The sequence below is a fragment of the Pholcus phalangioides genome, unplaced genomic scaffold (genome assembly GCF_987345545.1).
Source record: "Pholcus phalangioides strain wild (caught in Gottingen) unplaced genomic scaffold, Ppha-v1.0 ptg000032l_1, whole genome shotgun sequence".
Taxonomy (NCBI): Eukaryota; Metazoa; Arthropoda; class Arachnida; order Araneae; family Pholcidae; genus Pholcus; species Pholcus phalangioides.
The window spans coordinates 8,137,010-8,154,886 of NW_028301622.1; the positions used below are offsets into that span (position 1 = coordinate 8,137,010).

The window sequence follows — 17,877 nt, forward strand, 5'->3', positions numbered from 1 at the left end:
AACAAATTGATGAAAACTCAGAATTAATAAAAGAACTAAATCCGGAACAAATTGATGAAAACTCAGAATTAATAAAAGAACTAAATCCGGAACAAATTGATGAAAACTCAGAATTAATAAAAGAACTAAATCCGGAACAAATTGATGAAAACTCAGAATTAATAAAAGAACTAAATCCGGAACAAATTGATGAAAACTCAGAATTAATAAAAGAACTGAATTCGGAACAAATTGATGAAAACTCAGAATTAATAAAAGAACTAAATCCGGAACAAATTGGTGAAAACTAAGAATTAATAAAGTACTAAATCCGGAACAAATTGATTAAAACTCAGAATTAATAAAAGAACTAAATCCGGAACAAATTGATGAAAACTAAGAATTAATAAAAGAACTGAATCCGGAACAAATTGATGAAAACTAAGAATTAATAAAAGAACTAAATCCGGAACAAATTGATGAAAACTCAGAATTAATAAAAGAACTAAATCCGGAACAAATTGATGAAAACTAAGAATTAATAAAAGAACTAAATTCGGAACAAATTGATGAAAACTCAGAATTAATAAAAGAACTAAATCCGGAACAAATTGATGAAAACTAAGAATTAATAAAAGAACTGAATTCGGAACAAATTGATGAAAACTCAGAATTAATAAAAGAACTAAATCCGGAACAAATTGATGAAAACTCAGAATTAATAAAAGAACTAAATCCGGAACAAATTGATGAAAACTCAGAATTAATAAAAGAACTAAATCCGGAACAAATTGATGAAAACTCAGAATTAATAAAAGAACTGAATTCGGAACAAATTGATGAAAACTCAGAATTAATAAAAGAACTAAATCCGGAACAAATTGATGAAAACTAAGAATTAATAAAGTACTAAATCCGGAACAAATTGATTAAAACTCAGAATTAATAAAAGAACTAAATCCGGAACAAATTGATGAAAACTAAGAATTAATAAAAGAACTGAATCCGGAACAAATTGATGAAAACTAAGAATTAATAAAAGAACTAAATCCGGAACAAATTGATGAAAACTCAGAATTAATAAAAGAACTAAATCCGGAACAAATTGATGAAAACTAAGAATTAATAAAAGAACTAAATTCGGAACAAATTGATGAAAACTCAGAATTAATAAAAGAACTGAATCCGGAACAAATTGATGAAAACTAAGAATTAATAAAAGAACTGAATCCGGAACAAATTGATGAAAACTCAGAATTAATAAAAGAACTAAATCCGGAACAAATTGATGAAAACTAAGAATTAATAAAAGAACTAAATCCGGAACAAATTGATGAAAACTCAGAATTAATAAAAGAACTAAATCCGGAACAAATTGATGAAAACTCAGAATTAATAAAAGAACTAAATCCGGAACAAATTGATGAAAACTCAGAATTAATAAAAGAACTGAATTCGGAACAAATTGATGAAAACTCAGAATTAATAAAAGAACTAAATCCGGAACAAATTGATGAAAACTAAGAATTAATAAAGTACTAAATCCGGAACAAATTGATTAAAACTCAGAATTAATAAAAGAACTAAATCCGGAACAAATTGATGAAAACTAAGAATTAATAAAAGAACTGAATCCGGAACAAATTGATGAAAACTAAGAATTAATAAAAGAACTAAATCCGGAACAAATTGATGAAAACTCAGAATTAATAAAAGAACTAAATCCGGAACAAATTGATGAAAACTAAGAATTAATAAAAGAACTAAATTCGGAACAAATTGATGAAAACTCAGAATTAATAAAAGAACTAAATCCGGAACAAATTGATGAAAACTAAGAATTAATAAAAGAACTGAATCCGGAACAAATTGATGAAAACTAAGAATTAATAAAAGAACTAAATCCGGAACAAATTGATGAAAACTCAGAATTAATAAAAGAACTAAATCCGGAACAAATTGATGAAAACTAAGAATTAATAAAAGAACTAAATTCGGAACAAATTGATGAAAACTCAGAATTAATAAAAGAACTGAATTCGGAACAAATTGATGAAAACTAAGAATTAATGAAAGAACTTAATCCGGAACAAATTGATGAAAAAACCGAATTCAGAACAAATTGATGAAAACTGAGAATTGATGAAAGAACTTAATCCTCAACAAATTGATGAAAACTCAGAATTACCAATTCGCCTTGGTAATACCCGGGTCTTGCCAGTAAAACATAGATTTTACCAGCTTTCGGACTTTTTACCGTAACATATACACCAGGGAAGAGTTGATGATTCGTTGTATGGCAAATACACGAAAATACAAAAAGTCCTTTTGTATTTTCGTGTATTTGCCTCATTCCTTGGTGTCTTCTTAACATATACACCAGTTGAAAAAGTTTTCCGGAAAAGTCTAGCATGACGGATTTTTTTTACAGGAAATTTTGCGCATTGCAGAAGCTTTGTATCGGGGAAATCGCCATTCACCGAGATCAATTCAAAGCAACAAAAATTTGCATTTTTTTTTCCTGAAAAAAAAGTAAAACACGGCGAAGATACACGGGAATGAAAATTGAAGTCTTCTATTTCTAAGGTGTCAAGAGAAATCATTCCGTTTCAAAAGTTTTGTTTTCAAAGGGAATGATACTTTCTATCGGAATAACGTATGCAATACTTATCCTCATAGATTCTTCTCAATTCTCCCAATGTGTCTGTCAAGACCCACAGCGAGGGGGCTTCAACCCATCGCCCGCGGGCTAAATTGGCCCTTCGAGCGTGTTTGCTGTGGCCCTCCAACTATTTTTAGGCAATAGCTACTTCACATAGAAAAAACGATCAAATTCCTAAAATTAAATTCGTTAATGAGCCCTGTGGGTCACTGAAGAATCTCTACTGTTCTATTTAGGAACGTCAGATACTTTCCAGATTCAAATAGTAATGCTGTGTATTTCATTTATTCATTAAAAGAGCCGTCATAACCAGGGTCCAGGGCGAAATATAGGAGGTTAAACGTCAGGGGCGAAATATAGGAGGTTAAACGTCAGGGGCGAAATATCGGAGGTTAAACGTCAGGGGCGAAATATCGGAGGTTAAACGTCAGGGGCAAAATATAGGAGGATAAACGACGGGCGAAATATCGGAGGTTAAACGTCAGGGGCGAAATATAGGCGGCTAAACGACGGGCGAAATATCGGAGGGGAAACATTGGGGAGGGGACGAAACGTTTGGGGCAAAATATCGTTGATTAACCGTCGGGGACGAATTTCCCGAATCCCGATTACAAACCATCTCGTATGTTATAAGGTTAACAATCAAAACCCACATTCGCATAGACAACTAAAACTACCAAACTGGAAATTTCAAGGCTTTTTCATGACCACGAGTGTTGAACAACCAATTAAAATCTTAGACGAGATTTTTCTGATGAAAGAAATCTTGCTCGAAACGATTAATTATATACAAGGAGAGATTGATTAATACGAATATGACATTAATTAGAATAGAAAGGAATTAATTAATCATTTCTGAGAGAAAAAACAAATTGATCGTAAATATTTCTATAGGATTAGGAGAAATTTACATTATACTATCATAGGAATAAAAGATGTTGAGACTGGAGTTCATATTCTACGAGTTATTATTATTTTTGTTTCTGCTCGTAGAATAACGAGATTATTTCCAGTGACGTCAAATACTCGTACTCGTGACGTCATTTCACGAGAGATTTATTCTTTATCTATTCTGGAAATTCCTTTTTGTTGTTTCCCATCCAGGAAATTTAATCCTCATTCTGGGAGATTTTCTCCACCCCGTCCTTAAAAAAAATTCAGGATTTCAAGGGAAACAAAATCATGGTTTTTCACTGGTTCTATTTTTCTTACCATAATGATTATTTTCTTGAAGAAAAATCGGATGGACGTAGTTTTTAAGCCTTTTATTTTTGAGGATTGATGGTTTTTGGGGAGGAAAATCCTAAGATTGCGTTGGGATTTTAGAAAGAATTTTACTTTCACGTGATTATGTGACTGATTTGCTGCTGTTTTACCTTCGAAGAGGTGATTTTGGCGTCGGAATTAATTGTTGTCTAACGTAGGGGGGGGGGGGGTTCTTTGAAACACCTCAGACTGACTATTTCTGTTATTAGCATTGGTATAGATAACCGTTGGTCCCTATCCTGCTTTTTTTTTTTTTGGCGGTTAGATTAGGAGCTGCGAATCTAGTTTTTTGTTCAAAGATGGAGTCTACTTCCCTCAGGGCTGTTGTTAGTGGGTGCGCGACATTAGTGGACGCACCAAGCCCAGCGGTTTTTCTTGGGTGGGAAAGCCGCAGTTACGGTAATGATAATTTCTAGCATAAATTCTGAATTGCCATCCATTCTGGAATTATGTATTTTTCATATATTCAGGAAAAATCTTCATTTTTTTCATCTAGAAAGAAATAATTAAAGCTCATGAATTCTAATCTTTTATTATTTCTGAAACTTTGAATTTTCTTGAATTCTGGAATTATTTATTTCATTCAGTTCTGGAATTATTCATTTCATTCAGTTCTGGAATTATTCATTTCATTCAGTTCTGGAATTATTCATTTCATTCAGTTCTGGAATTATTTATTTCATTCAGTTCTGGAATTATTTATTTCATTCAGTTCTGGAATTATTTATTTCATTCAGTTCTGGAATTATTTATTTCATTCAGTTCTGGAATTATTTATTTCATTCAGTTCTGGAATTATTTATTTCATTTAATTCTGGAATTATTTATTTCATTCAGTTCTGGAATTACTTATTTCATTCAGTTCTGGAATTATTTATTTCATTCAGTTCTGGAATTATTTATTTCATTCAATTCTGGAATTATTTATTTCATTCAGTTCTGGAATTATTTATTTCATTCAATTCTGAATTTTCATGGGTGACTGTGTAATTATTTATTTCAAAATTCTGAATTTTTTCATGGGTGCTAGAATTATTTCTTTCATTTAATTCTGAATTTTCATGGGTGACTATATAATTATTTATTATAATTATTATTTATAAAATAATGTGTAGTGCACGTATCATGTAATGGTGAAAGTAATTAATTCGTTTAATGTAGAGAAAAAGGTTATAAAATTTTCCATGTATTTATCCCACTTTCCAACTTTATTTGGGAGTCATGCATAATCGTCGATAAAAGTGATATAAATGTAGTGAAAATTAATCAAACTTTCTTTATATTGAGGCGATTGGTGATTATGAATAACTACCGGTGTATCATTTTTACACACCGTAACATGTACATTTCAACATTAAAACGTATAGGAACCAATTTCTACCGGAGCCTTCCGTCGTATAAACGTCAAAGTCATATAAACGAAGTTGCACTCCATATTGTAGGTCCCAATTACCGGACACTCCTCGTAAGCCGACAAATTTTTTGGCCCCACGTGTGCCCGTTATAGAGAGGTTTTACTGTATTACGGCAAATTCTCCTGAATTAGATAATTTTACATTAAATACGAGACATGAATTACGCAAAATTCGGAAGTTATGCAACAGGCATGTATCCCAAAGAACTATTTAAATAATATTCCAGAAAATTCGATATGTCTGTGAAAAATACCTTCCGAAATATCCACGTCGATAAAACTTAGGATATATAATTAGGAAGAGTCGAATAACCATTTGATAAGATACACAAAACGTGACTTTCCATACATTTTTCCTGGCAGAAATAAATTCTTTTCCGTGTCATTATTCGGAATTTCCATGCAATTATATGCGAATACGTATTAGAATATTGTTTTGTTTCGGGGATACGAACGTGACGAGGAATACTACGGGCAAACTTTACTTCCGACGTATTTTTTAAAAATATATAATAATAATAGAATTATTTTTGTGAAAAGAGTAAAGGAATTCGATGAAAAGGTCCCCGAAAGATGTTTTTATTGATGGAAAAGTGAACAAAAAAACTAATAAATTTTATTACGTTATCGTATTTTTAAATAGAAATAGTTGCATTGAAGTAAAGGCTATACAGGGTGCCCAGTAAGTCCCAATACAGCGTTTATCTTATCGACCGTTTATCGTAGAGGTGCGGTTCTCATTCAAAAATGCTCAAAATGTGCTCAGTTGCCGCTGTGGTGGTCGAGTGGTTATAGTGACGGACTCGCGATGCGAGGATTCGGGTTCGAACCCCACAGTGGTGGTCGGCTGAAGTTGGTTTTCTGTGGTTCCCAACTTCAAGGCGGAAATGCGAGCCGATCTCCCCGTTAAAAAGTCTCGCCCCAGAGAGCAACGGTCCTACAACGATAAATCATTCAACCATACCACTTCACTCATGGTTAGAAAAACTGGTGGCAGATGGCAGCACAACACATAACAAACATTACAGAGAAACAAAAAAAACTTCACGTCCGGTTTCACTACACGTACACGCACATTCGTTGGGGGGTTCCGCGTGGGGTGGGGCTGTGTGGGCGGGGTGCATGTGTGGTGTAGCAGTAGTAGGTAGGGCCTCCAAAAAGTGGCTCGGGGATCCATGATTTTCTTAAGTCAGCCACCTCGTTGGGCAATTTGCCTGTTGTGGCGTTGTATTTGTATTGTATTGAATCACTTCTAATTAGAAAGTTGTTGTCGTGTTTGAGAACCTGATTATTTTCGCGTATGCCTGACTTTGCACATGCTTTTTGAAATTGCACATGCGTGAAAATGACTTTTGTCCTTTAGGTCACAAGCCAGGAATTTCGATTCATTGTTATTATTATTATTTTTTTTTTGAGCAGTCTATATTTATACTTGTACATATTACTTTGAATCTTGTAGTTGAATGCATATTTTCAAAGGGCTTTCTTTCTTTCTTTCCAACCGAGCACAACTCAGGTCTATCGCCATAGGCAATTTACTACCTAGCGAGTTGTGCCGGAATTGTAAGGGTATGTACCTAACAGTCTGAGTGCGTATCTAGTGTTGTGTATGATTTTTCAGTGCTGCCATCTATATCTCAGAAGTGAAGTGAGTGATGCGTAGTGACTGAATATTTGTACTGTTTGTAGGACATTTTCAAAGGGCTACCCGAACTTCTTGTACAGCCTGATTATTTTCATTATGCCTGACCTCGCACATGGTTTTTTGAAATTGCACCTGAATAAGTATGGCTCTGGGCCGTTTTTGGGTCCCGCACCAGCCCCCACCCCACGATTTTATTGAACAGTTTCGCACTTTTGTTCATATACAGGGTGATTCAATATCAGTGCGACAAACTTGCAGGGAATGTGGGGAGGAGGGCACAAAGACGATTTGGAATCACATAGCATCGCATGGTCGAAAATGCCTTCTACACGAGCTAGGGCCAAAAGAAGCGAAGAGGACAAGAAATATTGGATCTATTTATTTTATTTTTTATAACTTCAATTTACCTGTTTCTTCTTTTTAGTGTTTTTATTAATTGCGCGTTTTTTAGTAAATATATACACTCGTTAGAAGTTTTAATTTCTAGAAATGTTCGTTTCATACGAAAATTAAACAAAGCGTTGCGCAAACGCTACGTCGGTGAATAATGGGTCTTTCATTAAAGACATAAATGAGTATATTCGGGATAAACTGTCAAGCAATTGATATTGTACTATAAAATCATGGCCATTATCATATTCGCAAACCATGTCATACTCGTATATATACTATAAAATTCTCATCGGACTCAAAACCAAAATTAAATCTCTCCAATCATAATAAAGATTCAAGGACCCAGAATCTGTCAACACGATAAAATCATAGAAATATCTTCCAATTATATTTTGAATGTTTTTATTATGCTTGCATCATTATTTCATGCAGATTAAAAATATATATATTTCTTTTAAGAATATATATATATATTTATATAAACACATTACGGATCTTCTATTAATTTCGAAATAAAATTCAAAAAATACGCAGAAATAATAAATTACCAAGAAATAAAACGAAAAAGACTGAAGAAAGAATGACATGAAAACAAACAACATCGAACGACTAAGTGGATTTTTGCCCCGCTTTAAATGTTGTTCGAATGGCGTAATGAAGAAGAACAAAGATGGCGTAAGAGGGAGAGGAGAAGGAGATAAAATATTACGAGAAAAGAGATTTTTCTTTTCTTATATATTCTTTCAAAATAGAGACTTCAAGGTAAACAGATTTTCCCAAGGTTTCTTTAAGCAATGAAGAGAAATGTATGTATAAGTTTTTTTTAAATTTCCATACTCAAGAAAATCAACGATAAAAAGGATCAGAAAATTTTTCTATGGAAGGCATAAAGCATTAAAAACAAAAGAGTGGTGATGAATTTCCCATCAAAAAAATGACAAAAAAATATAACAAAATCAAATATAAACGTTGTTAATAATAACAAAAGAAAGATGGACATAAAAGAAAATATGAAATGATAATAAACCTAATTTTCTCCAGCATTGAATCGAACGCAAAGATAATCGAAATCTAATTTTCTACACGAAAAAATCCGCAATTATATTCATTAAGGCTTTTATGAAAATGTTTAATAAGTTCAGAAAGTATTAAAAATAATTGTGATTGAATTATCATAGAAGTATAAGAGAATGTAAATCTTTACTTTGAGATGAAACCATCGACTACATTTTTTTTTTTCTGTTGTTATGAAGTAAATCCAATACAGTCGATCCTGCCTTCAACGTCCCCACTTGTAACGTTTTTCCGCTTAGTAAGATTTATTCTCGTGGAACGCAAATCGAACTAATTCTCATTAGGAATATCCGTTTAAAGCGTTTTCCCGCTTACAAACTGTTTTTTTTTTAAGATGGTTTTTTCAAAAACGTTATAAGCGGGATTCACTGTAAATAAAACTAAGAGATCCAAGAAATAGTTATATATTGAAAACTCAAAAACTCCGGCATCGTTCAACGGCACTGTCTTATTAGTATCGTGCGCTAACCGACTGCACAAACTAAGGACGTTTCGGCGTAAAAAAAATTACTCCGGCATGCAGTATAAAAGCGAACAATATGCGGCATCATAGCACATATTGTTCTATTTTCACGCTGCACACCGGTTTAAACCCAGCTAGCATTTTCACTTCGAGGAAAATAACATATAGTTTTAGTTTTGTTTGATAGGTGGCAGCAGTAGTCCCAACATAAAGATTTTTCCCTCGACTATAATAATAGTTCATATTATTGTTACACTTAACTTCCCTGCCGCAATTTAGAAAATTTTTTCAAAAATTGTACTGTTGGGCACCAAATATTCTATCACCCGTTAGTTTAAATTTAAATATATTTATATTTTCCATCTAAAAAAATCACTGATATTCTACGGCAAACATAGAAACATTTGAGGTGCATAAAAATTATACGGTTATATGGTAATACAGCCTATTGCTGATTTTCCTGATATACGTCAGTTTTGAACTAGCACCAATTACAAAAATATTCAATATAACTGTTGAACACTCACAGAACGCAGGCATCACTCACAAGCACTGTGTCATACCTTAGTACCCTACGCTAAAGATTTACACCAATGGGGACAAATTAAGCTCTGAATTTCCAAATGCTTAAACATTTTCAGAGAAGATTACAACAAAAAGGTTTTTTTTGACAATTGAATCTTAAAAATACGTATTTCTTTGCCAGGTGCGGCTGGAACACAGAACCCCCGGCATCACTCACAAGCACTGCCATATAATTACGGGCTATAACTAATTGCACTACTGGGGTTGAGTTAAGCGCTACAGTTTTCCGAATGCTTGAATATTTTGAGATACTTACAACGGAAATTTGACAATTTAAATAATAAAATACCACGTTTCTCCCCCAGGTAAGGCTTGAACTCAGAAACCCGGCATCGCTCATCGAGTTAAGAAAGACACAAACGAGTAAACTCGGGATAAACTGTTAAGCGGTTGATATTTAGTATATATATAAAGAATAAAATTCGAACACGTCGTTCTAATCATAATAAATATTCAAGGGCTCTGACAATGATAAAATAATAGGAAAATCTTCCAATTTCATTTTCAGTTATATCATTATTTTATGGAGATAAAAAAACATAATTTTTAAGAAATATATATGTATAAGCAAACACATTATGGATCTTTCATTCTATCTCGAATGAAAATTCTAAGAAAGGACACAAAAAATAATAAATTGCCAAGAAATGAAAAAAAATGGAGAAAGAATGGCATGAAACAAACAACATCGAACGACTAAGTGGATTTTTGCCCCGCTTTAAATGTTGTTCGAATGGCGTAATGAAGAAGAACAAAGATGGCGTAAGAGGGAGAGGAGAAGGAGATAGAACATATATATTATGAGAGATAGAAAAGAGATTTTCTTTTTCTTATATTCTTTCAAAATATAGGCTTCAAGGTAAACAGATTTTTGCCAAGGTTTCTTGAGCAATGACGAGAAATGTATGTGTAAGGTTTTTTATCTCCATACTCAAGAAAATCAATGATAAAAAAAGATCAGAAAAGTTTTCGATGGAAGACATGAAGCATCAAAAACAAAAGATTGATGATGAATTTCCCATCAAAAAATGACAAAAAATATAACAAAATCAAATATAAACGTTGTTAATAATAACAAAAGAAAGATGGACATAAAAGAAAATATGAAATGATAATAAACCTAATTTTCTCCAGCATTGAATCGAACGCAAAGATCATCGAAATCCAATTTTCTACACGAAAAAATCCGCAATTATATTCATTATGGGGGTTTTTTTTTTGAAACTTTTTATAACAAGTTCAGAAAGGATTGAAAATAATTTGTGAGTTAATTAACATAGAAGGATAAGAGAAAGTAAACCTTTACTTTGGGATGAAACCATCGAGAACTTTTTTTCTCTGTTGTTATGAAGTAAATCCAGTACAGTCGGTAACGCTTATAACGTTTTTACGTTTAGTACGACGTATTTTTTCGTGCTCCCAATTCTAATTCCCATTAGGATTTCCCGTTGAAAGCTTTTTACGACTTACAACTATTTTTTTCATCATGTTTTTTTGGAAACGTTATATTCAACTCTTATGAAACAGTGTTCAACTCTTATGAAACAGTGTTCAACACTTATGAAACAGTGTTCAACACTTATGAAACAGTGTTCATGAAACAGTGTTCAACACTTATGAAACAGTGTTCATGAAACAGTGTTCAACACTTATGAAACAGTGTTCATGAAACAGTGTTCAACACTTATGAAACAGTGTTCATGAAACAGTGTTCAACACTTATGAAACAGTGTTCAACACTTATGAAACAGTGTTCATGAAACAGTGTTCAACACTTATGAAACAGTGTTCATGAAACAGTGTTCAACACTTATGAAACAGTGTTCATGAAACAGTGTTCACCACTTATGAAACAGTGTTCATGAAACAGTGTTCAACACTTATGAAACAGTGTTCATGAAACAGTGTTCAACACTTATGAAACAGTGTTCATGAAACAGTGTTCAACACTTATGAAACAGTGTTCATGAAACAGTGTTCATGAAACAGTGTTCAACACTTATGAAACAGTGTTCATGAAACAGTGTTCAACACTTATGAAACAGTGTTCATGAAACAGTGTTCACCACTTATGAAACAGTGTTCATGAAACAGTGTTCAACACTTATGAAACAGTGTTCAACACTTATGAAACAGTGTTCAACACTTATGAAACAGTGTTCAACACTTATGAAACAGTGTTCATGAAACAGTGTTCAACACTTATGAAACAGTGTTCATGAAACAGTGTTCAACACTTATGAAACAGTGTTCAACACTTATGAAACAGTGTTCATGAAACAGTGTTCAACACTTATGAAACAGTGTTCATGAAACAGTGTTCAACACTTATGAAACAGTGTTCATGAAACAGTGTTCAACACTTATGAAACAGTGTTCATGAAACAGTGTTCAACACTTATGAAACAGTGTTCAACACTTATGAAACAGTGTTCATGAAACAGAGTTCAACACTTATGAAACAGTGTTCATGAAACAGAGTTCAACACTTATGAAACAGTACTCGTAAGCGAGCACTGTTTATCGATGATTATGTATATCCCCTAGTTCGTAATGTCGTATTGTTAAATATAATAAATCGTCAATGAATTACTTGAATTTACCAAAAATTATGCATTTTTGGTAATGTTGGTTTTATTTGTACATAATTATGTGTGTGAAGAAAATCTTTCGGCACTTATTTTAATTTAATTTTTATGGGAATATATGTGTCTTGTTGACGTATCGCAAACTAATAAACAGGTTAAATGAAGGAAACAGAAGTGATATTTTGTTTTTTACATTTACCAAATATACCGACTTCAATTAGGAATTATGGATAATCGCCGGTGAAAGTAATAAACGCATTAAAATTCATTGAATTTACCGAGGCGATCAGTGATTATGCATAATCGTGACTTTAGCAACTTTCCCCCGCAACATTTACATGTAAAAAAAAAGTTCGACATTCGAGTGATAAAAAAAAATTGTTGAAGGCCGCTGTGGTGGTCGAGTGGTTATAGTGCCGGACTCGTGATGCGAGGATCCGGATTCGAACCCCACAGTGGTGGTCGGCTGAAGTTGGTTTTCTGTGGTTCCCAACTTGAAGGCGCAAATGCGAGCCGATCTCCCCGTTAAAAAGTCTCGCCACAGAGAGCAACAGTCCTACAACGATAAATCATTCAACCATAATGGATGAACGCAGGTGTCGAGGAGATATGATCGAAGTGTTCAAAATTTTCAATGGGATGGATAGGATGGACCATGAACTTTTAGTACACCGCCAATCGACTGCTTTTACAAGGGGACACCAGTATCGATTGGTGAGGGACAATGCAAGGTTATGGTGTTTATGGGCATCTTTTTATCAGCCACCTCGTTGGGCATTTTGCCTGTTGTGGCGTTGTATTTGTATTTGTATTTGTATTTGTAACACTTCACTCATAGTTAGTAAAACTGGGGGCAGATGACAGCACTACACATAACAAGCATTACACAGAAACACACTTTACGTCAGGTTGCACTACACGTACACGCACATTCCCGCATGTACCGATTCGTTGGGGGGTTCCGTGGGGGGGTAGCAGTAGTAGGTAGGGGCTCGGTGATCCATGATGTTCTTAAGTCAGCCACCTCGTTGGGCAATTTGCCTGTTGTGGCGTTGTATTTGTATTTGAAGTAAATTACCAATGTAATGTGGATACAGCCCCTACACAACTCCTATCCATTTGAGGAAGGCAATAAATGAAAGTAGGGGGATAGAAAGGAAAAAAAAGAAGAAGATATTTAAGAAGGGGCTTGATTGTGCGGAAATGTGTCCGAAATCTCCCCTATGCGGAAATGCACCGTGCGGATCTGCCACCAAATCGTTAACCAAAAATCCCCCACGGACAATGTGACATAATTGATGCTAATCAGAGATTTATGTTTACAGAGCATGTGAGTAATTTTTTTTTTAAATATCGTTCATTCATTAAATAGTACAATAATTATACATTTTTCATGGTTGCACTGTCTGTGAACACCCCTGAGTAGTCAACCCTCTTATGGGTTGTTACTAAATTGCAGACCTTGCAATACTTTACGTATTCATGAGGTGGCGCGATTTGTGCGATGGCTCCCAGAAATATCAAAATCTGTGGATACCGGGTTCGGTATTGCGCAAAGGAATGCGATTGGCCTTAAATTGCTGTTCTGTAAATAAATCTGTGCTTGTCCGTCGAACCACTTCTTGCTTTGCAATCTCGAAATCTGGTGGAAAATTATCCGGAACAATACAATGTGGATATAACAAACCAAAAGAATGGTCCTAATCGAGAAAATAATCCGGATACAGCCGAATCCCGTTTCAACAAATAACGTTATAGCGAAAATCTCGTTTTAACGAACACTTTTCTAATACCCAAATAAGATTACATAAGAACAATGCTAGGTAACCTGGAATTCCTTTATAACCAAATTTCGTTTTAACGAAGTGATTCCTCCGGTCTCTTGGCATTCGTTATAAGGAGATTCGACATGCTAGAATAGTTACATTTGCATGTAGAAACGTCCTCTCCACTTGTCAATACAAGATCCATCGAAAGACTGGTTATTTGTGGAGATGAAGATTACAAGGAAGAAAATTCATCACTGCCCCCACGAGCTATTAGTTGATTGTTGACGCCGTCCATGTACGGTGCCTTTCAGTATAAGGTATATGCTCCAAGGTTTAAATGCTTTACGTGCATCCATAGCTTAGATGGTAGAGCACTCATCCGGCTAGCGAGAGACCAGGGTTCGAGTCCCCGTGGGGGCAGTGATGAATCTTCTTCCTTGTAATCTTCATCTCCACAAATAACCAGTCTTTCGATGGATCTTGTATAGTTACATTAACAGATGACAATAAATGACGTTTTTTTTTATCTTTAACGCCATCTTTCGAGGAGAAATGTAACTATTTTAGCAAAAGAATTTCTGACATTTAATAAAATCATGTCTTTCTGTGTAAAACTGTATCGTCTATGCTTTTCGAATTATTGAATTTTTACTTGTTTTTAGTACTCTGTGATCTTTTTATTGGTGACGATGATGGAAGAAGAATTGCTGCAAATCAACTCGGTCACTTGAAAAGCTTTGCTAATGCAAGTGTATTGGTGTGTGACATGCATATAAAATTCATAAACATTAGTGGAGGGATTTTTTTTTTCTGAATTTTTAAATTGCACACTGCTGTCAACTTCAGAGGGAAAAATCGTTAGCAAAAATCTAAAAAAATCATTAACATTTCCAAAAATGTCTGCATGTTGTTGTATATCTTTATTATCTATATACTTTTTCTAGTACATTTCCAAAACTTTTCAGGTATCAATCGAAAACTATATTCATACTACATTATATTGCAATTATGTACCTGTGCATAAGAGCTTATTTTGTCCATGACAATCTCAATAATGCATATATGCTATTGCTACGTAAGTTATTTCAACTCCTCGCTTATAACATGCACGTCGGTTATTACATACATTTCTCGAATCCAGGGCCATCTTAAGAGTATCATGGGCCTCCGGCCAAGTGGTTTTTCGAAGGCCCTACCTGGTAAATCCTAGAAAATTTCAACCGGATCTCATTATTGTGAGGCCCCTCTTCTCTTGAGGCCACCGGGCCCATGCGTTAAGACGGCACTGCTCGAATCACCTAGGGGCTATACTATAATCGAACGCGACTGTATATACATCTAAACACAATGGCAGAGGGGGAAGAAGTGATGGTTGTGGTTCTCCTCCCCCTTTCAAGTATGCTCACAAGTACTGAGCAAAATTATGACTTTCCACTTCTAAAGTGCAAGTTACCAAGATTTTGCGAAAAAGTTGTAAAAAGTCAAATTTTAGCATTTACTCGTCAATATTGGAAAATTTCGCATTTATCGGGGTACTTCGTAAATACGAAATTCGCGTATCCCTAATTATATTACATTATTATTTATATAATTATTTTATTAATTTTTGTTACGTCAACTAAAGAAAGAATAGAGAGTTATTTGACGAAATTCGATTTCGCCAAAACCCCCGCCCCTCGTGACGTCTTGCTAACTTCCTTGCTCGTAGTAACCAATCACCTGCGTGCTAATGCCACTTGTGTTGCTAACAGAGTAGGAATTGTAATTATGCACCCCGGCATCGCTCACAAGCACTGCCTCATAAGTACAGTGCATTAGACAATTGCGCCACTGGGGACGAGTGGGAGAGGGATGCAATTTTCAATACTTAAATGTTTTAGGTAATTTCAACAGAAATTTGTCGAAAAAGCAGGCATTATTCCCCAGGTGAGGCTCGAACTCACAACCCCGGCATCGCTCACAAGCACTGTCTTATAAGTACCGTGCGATAACCAATTGCGCCACTGGGGACGAGTGGGTGAGGGGATGCAATTTCCAATACTTGAATGTTTTAAGTAATTTCGACAGAAATTCTTCGAAAAAGCAGACATTATTCCCCAGGTGAGGCTCGAACTCACAACCCCGGCATCGCTCACAAGCACTGTCTTATAAGTACCGTGCGCTAACCAATTGCGCCACTGGGGACGAGTGGGTGAGGGGATGCAATTTCCAATACTTGAATGTTTTAAGTAATTTCGACAGAAATTCTTCGAAAAAGCAGACATTATTCCCCAGGTGAGGCTCGAACTCACAACCCCGGCATCGCTCACAAGCACTGTCTTATAAGTACCGTGCGCTAACCAATTGCGCCACTGGGGACGAGTGGGCAGAGGATGCAATTTTCAATACTTAAATGTTTTAGGTAATTTCGACAGAAATTTGTCGGAAAAGCAGACATTATTCCCCAGGTGAGGCTCGAACTCACAACCCCGGCATCGCTCACAAGCACTGTCTTATAAGTACCGTGCGCTAACCAATTGCGCCACTGGGGACGAGTGGGCAGAGGATGCAATTTTCAATACTTAAATGTTTTAGGTAATTTCGACAGAAATTTGTCGGAAAAGCAGACATTATTCCCCAGGTGAGGCTCGAACTCACAACCCCGACATTGCTCACAAGCACTGTCTTATAAGTACCGTGCGCTAACCAATTGCGCCACTGGGGACGAGTGGGTGAGGGGATGCAATTTCCAATACTTGAATGTTTTAAGTAATTTCGACAGAAATTCTTCGAAAAAGCAGACATTATTCCCCAGGTGAGGCTCGAACTCACAACCCCGGCATCGCTCACAAGCACTGTCTTATAAGTACCGTGCGCTAACCAATTGCGCCACTGGGGACGAGTGGGTGAGGGGATGCAATTTCCAATACTTGAATGTTTTAAGTAATTTCGACAGAAATTCTTCGAAAAAGCAGACATTATTCCCCAGGTGAGGCTCGAACTCACAACCCCGACATTGCTCACAAGCACTGCCTTATAAGTACCGTGCGCTAATCAATTGAGCCTCTGGGGACGAATGGGCGGGGGATGGAATTTTCAATACTTAAATGATTCAGGTAATTTCGGCAGAAATTTGTCGATAAAGCAGACATTATTCCCCAGGGGAGGTTCGAACTCACAACCCTGGCGTCCCTCACATGCACTGTGTTATAAGCACCACGCTCTCACCAATTGCGCTATTTGGGACGCGTAAGGGCAAGCGATTTTCAATACCTGAATGCCACTGAGGATGATTATTGGGGAATTTTCACACTCTTTTCAATGCCAGTTTAAGATAATTTGGGTTAAAAATTATCGAAACTGCAAATATAATTTTAAAAAAAAAATCTTCCTCTCTCAGGTGAGGCTGGAATTCACAACTCCAGCATCACTCACATGCAATATGTTATAATCCGTTTGATAATGTATATAATTGTTCCACAGAACGATACTTTGCCCGAAAATTTCCGAATGCTTGAGTATTTTTAGGTAATTGCAACAAAAATGTATTTATTCTTGTATAATGGAAACAACATTCTGTCCGTAGGTTCTTCACATAATTAGCCGGTATTTTCAATTAAGAAGTGATAAAAAAAAATATTCATAATTGTTTGATGTCTCAATTATCCGATTTCTAAATGCTTTCGATTGACAAATAACCATTGACTCTAAATCTATCCAGAAAATTACGTTTAGTCACGGGGAAAAATAGAATTTTTAATTTTAGAGAAATTTGTGGTTTAAGATAAGGGTTCATGTAAAAAATAATAATATATGACTCGAAAAAATTTTACACATCAGTTAATTAGACGTTAATCAGTTAATTAATTTCGACAGAAATTTGTCGGAAAAGCAGACAGTATTCCCCAGGTGAGGCTCGAACTCACAACCCCGGCATCGCTCACAAGCACTGTCTTATAAGTACCGTGCGCTAACCAATTGCGCCACTGGGGAAGAGTGGGCGGGGGAATGCAATTTCCAATACTTGAATGTTTTAAGTAATTTCGACAGAAATTCTTCG

The 17,877-nt window shown here is 35.2% G+C and overlaps 1 protein-coding gene and 7 non-coding genes across 12 annotated transcripts in view; 1 reads left to right on the plus strand and 7 right to left on the minus strand.

The window, feature by feature from the left end:
* The window catches only part of LOC149066865 (ras-specific guanine nucleotide-releasing factor 2-like), a 416,992-nt gene that overhangs the window by 115,187 nt on the left and 283,928 nt on the right, over window positions 1-17,877 (plus strand). The window lies entirely within an intron of this gene.
* TRNAI-UAU (transfer RNA isoleucine (anticodon UAU)) lies at window positions 15,757-15,848 on the minus strand. Its single transcript is given in 2 exon segments — window positions 15,757-15,792; window positions 15,811-15,848. It is a non-coding gene; the product is annotated as a tRNA-Ile (tRNA).
* TRNAI-UAU (transfer RNA isoleucine (anticodon UAU)) lies at window positions 15,931-16,022 on the minus strand. Its single transcript is given in 2 exon segments — window positions 15,931-15,966; window positions 15,985-16,022. It is a non-coding gene; the product is annotated as a tRNA-Ile (tRNA).
* TRNAI-UAU (transfer RNA isoleucine (anticodon UAU)) lies at window positions 16,105-16,196 on the minus strand. The gene is given in 2 exon segments: window positions 16,105-16,140; window positions 16,159-16,196. It is a non-coding gene; the product is annotated as a tRNA-Ile (tRNA).
* Window positions 16,278-16,369, minus strand: TRNAI-UAU (transfer RNA isoleucine (anticodon UAU)). The gene is given in 2 exon segments: window positions 16,278-16,313; window positions 16,332-16,369. It is a non-coding gene; the product is annotated as a tRNA-Ile (tRNA).
* TRNAI-UAU (transfer RNA isoleucine (anticodon UAU)) lies at window positions 16,451-16,542 on the minus strand. The gene is given in 2 exon segments: window positions 16,451-16,486; window positions 16,505-16,542. It is a non-coding gene; the product is annotated as a tRNA-Ile (tRNA).
* TRNAI-UAU (transfer RNA isoleucine (anticodon UAU)) lies at window positions 16,625-16,716 on the minus strand. Its single transcript is given in 2 exon segments — window positions 16,625-16,660; window positions 16,679-16,716. It is a non-coding gene; the product is annotated as a tRNA-Ile (tRNA).
* TRNAI-UAU (transfer RNA isoleucine (anticodon UAU)) lies at window positions 17,719-17,810 on the minus strand. The gene is given in 2 exon segments: window positions 17,719-17,754; window positions 17,773-17,810. It is a non-coding gene; the product is annotated as a tRNA-Ile (tRNA).